The sequence below is a fragment of the Arachis hypogaea genome, chromosome 15 (assembly GCF_003086295.3).
Source record: "Arachis hypogaea cultivar Tifrunner chromosome 15, arahy.Tifrunner.gnm2.J5K5, whole genome shotgun sequence".
NCBI lineage: Eukaryota > Viridiplantae > Streptophyta > Magnoliopsida > Fabales > Fabaceae > Arachis > Arachis hypogaea.
In genome coordinates this window covers 151,557,420-151,561,223 of record NC_092050.1, presented here as the reverse complement: position 1 = coordinate 151,561,223, position 3,804 = coordinate 151,557,420, and positions in this window count along the sequence as shown.

The window sequence follows — 3,804 nt, the reverse complement described above, 5'->3', positions numbered from 1 at the left end:
TCTGTGTCTCACCAAACCAAACAGCAGACATGTATCACCGTGTACCACTGTGTCTATATCTCAGTGTCTATGTCTCTTAAACCAAACGCTGCCTTAAGAAATAGCACATGAGTTTGTGAAGGCTTCAAAGGTAATAACTTTGTGTACTATCTAATACGTTATATAAATTTAAAGTTTTTTTTAAAAAAAAATTACGTTATATATAAATTTTTGAAATATTAGTTTTATGATTTTATTGACAACTTCTTAATATATCCATTCACTTAGCATATATCTTAGTTAGAAATAATAATTTTTACTGACATAAGCTTTTGATTTAATTTGAAGGTTCGTGAAAACCATTCCGGTGATTTTTTGTCAATGCATAGACACATCTCAAAAGGGGCATGGACATTCTCAATTCTTGATCAAGGTTGGCAAGTCTCTGATTGCACAGCGGAAGGACTAAAGGTTCACCCCGTATTCTATCAAATAAATCTGATGATGTTTATCTTTTTTTTTTTTTTCAACTCTCATAATATATGTACACTAGATATAATGTCCACATTTAGTTTTTGGTGTCATATAATGTTCAAATTTGCTACTGAATTTGTCATCCTATTTTTATCTATATATAGGTTGCTCTCATATTGTCCAAAATGCCAACTGATTTGGTTGGGGTAAAAATGGAAACACGGATATGATGACGTGAATGTTATTCTCTCTCTACAAGTATGGGTCCCCCCAAACTTCATGTTGTTTTTATTTATTTTTAACTATATTTTGGATTCAAGTAAAAATACGTGAATTTATATTGTAAAATTTTATAATTTCAGTTCATACTAATAATTAAATACTCATAACTTTAGTTTTATTAGAATTTCTGGTTGAACAAAAAATATTTAGAACTTCTCTCATTATTAATAATTTCAATAAATTCCTTAACTACTACTCAAATCTTTTATACCTCGTTCAAGAGTAAATAACTATTTTGATTTTTGTCAATTCATAGCTCTAATAAAAACTAAATGACAAAGTAACCCGGCTTAACGATTTGGTATTAATTAGTCATTAAGCATGAAGAAATAGAAAATTTATATGGAAAAAAGAGGTTCTTTTTATTTCTAATAATAATGAATCCGTGGATTTAATTAAAAAATAGTTTTATAATCTGAGCAATCATACTAAAAGAGAGTATTTATTAGCAAATTCCACATTTTACTGGCAAAATAATCATAAAAATGTCAGTTTTATTATGGTTTTAAAATAACTATTAAAAAATAGGCAAGTGTGTATTTTTCTATAAGAATGTGTATGTGTAAAATAAGCGTACATCTTTCTATACTTTTTAATGGTTGTCAATGGCAATCATCCAAACTAACCATAAAAATAACATTTTCTTTAATACTGAAATTTGATTCTCACAAGTCCTTTGATCTCAACTACAGAGTAATAATGGCGGTTTCTCTATTTGGGAGCCTCAGAGAGCCTACCGATGGCTGGAGGTAAAAAAACATTGGAAGGCATTTTTTGGTGGCAAGATTAATTAAGGACTTTCTTATTAGTTGTGTAACACAATTCTAATTACTGCATAAATTCAATCCAACAGAATTCTTTGAAAGCGTTCTCGTTGAAACTGAGTAAGATTTAAACTTGATAAATACGTTTTAAAAATGCTATATATACAAAAAAATTAGTAATATGTATTTGAATATAAATATATATATATTGTTTAATTTATTTTTAATCTGTATTATGTATTTCAATATGTATTATATAAATAACTAATTTGATAACTAATTTTTTGTATATATATATATATATATATATAGCATAGTTGAATAAATTTGCGTGTATGTTACTATTATTTTATGTTGATGCCAATTTTAACCCTATTTTTTTTTTGTAATATTTATAAATTAATTTGACAAATATTATTTTCAAATATATGAATACACTAAATCAATATAATATGAAACAAGAAAAGTGTGTAAATGTATATATTAATAATGAATAATATTACAGAATCAATCATTTTCAGTCAATATTAATTAATTTTTTAAAAAATTATTTTATTTATTTTAAATTATAAATTTTAAATTATAAAATTTTAATCCTACATTTGAAACTATAAAATTTAAACTTTGAATTTTAAAAAAAATAAAAATGCTTAGAGTTAAAAAATAAAAATTAATTAATATTAAATAACTAAAAATTGATTCTTATTCTTTCTGATTAACAATATATTGTGAACTAGGTATGTGGAGTGCACATCATCAATAGTACAAGGGTTGGTCACATTTAGAGAGCTATACACAAATCACAGAAGAAAAGAAATAGATCACTCCATTTCTAAGGCAATCCGTTACATTGAAAATGCACAAAATCTAGACGGTTCATGGTATTGTATTTTTCTTTTGCTAATAACTTCTGTTAATTGAGGTGAATGAGTTATAACTCAAATAACATAATCTTTTTATTTTCATCTAAGAGGTTGTGTGTTTAAGTTTTCTTATTTTTGGTAAAAAAAAAAAATTTACTAATTGAGAACTTAGATCAGTTTTGATGAGAACAAAAATCGCTTAACAATAAATTAATTAAAAACCAAAAAAAATTAATAAAAAATTGATTAATCTATTGAACTAATAGCAGTTGGTTAATTTAAAATAATAAATAAAAAATTAATTTTTTTAAAAATGTATATTTTATATAAATATTATTTTATTATATTCAATTTAGGGTTTGTTTGGGTGAGCTTCTAAAAAAAAGATTTTTTTCGAGTTATCTTTTTTTTAAAGATTTTATGAAAAAGTAAAAGTAATTTTATATTTGGGTATCATATGCAAAAATATATTTTTATCTATCAATTATGTTTGGGTATAACAATATAAAAGTACTTTTTTGTTTATTTATTATATGAAAAACATCTTTTTTTAAGGAAAAAATATCTTTTAAAAAAAATTATAAATTACAGCTTCTCAAAAAATATGTTTTTTTTTTATTTTTTTAGTGCTTTTACTTTTACTATTATAAATTTGTCAAACACGCTAAAAAATAAAAAAAGATATTTTTTCATTGAAAAAAAATTTTTTTTTAATCAAAATAATAACACCCAAACAAGCACTTAATCTTTATTAAATTTTTAAACTCTTAATTTTACTTGTTCGATAACCGATTGGATTTTGAGAACTTATTCAAAGTTTATAGTAAAAGGGACTAAGGATTCGATGGTTCTAGAATGTTTGGATCATTAAATGGTCCCATAACAAAACATGTTTTTTAAGTTTTTTTAACAATTGCTAAATAGTCCTTTTCTAATTTTAATTACAAATTAACCCCGTATATTTTATTTAATTATAAAAATTATTTTTTATTTTATAAATTATTATTTTATCATTCATCTATTATGTTCATTAACAATCAAAATAAAAAACAATAACGAATTAGATATTTCATTAATCATAATAAATTTTTTGGCCATTCCAATCGATTAAAAGTTTATATTTGATCCGTGACGTTCGTCCAGTGCTGTGAAATCGTGTTTCTTTGAAAATCAATCAATTGGATTATCAAAACAATCGATTGAATTCCAGGTTCCATAACTCAATCGATTGGACTACAGGTTATCACAAAACAATAGATTGAAAATTGTAAGGCAGCATGATTTTCGCAAAAATCAATCGATTGAATGATGACTAAAATGTTGATTTTTTAAAATTCAATCGATTGCTTATACTATCCAATCGATTGAATGCTCCAAAGCAACTTGAGGTCTCATAACTGCTAAATAGTCCATATTTAATTTTAATTATAAATTAATTTTTT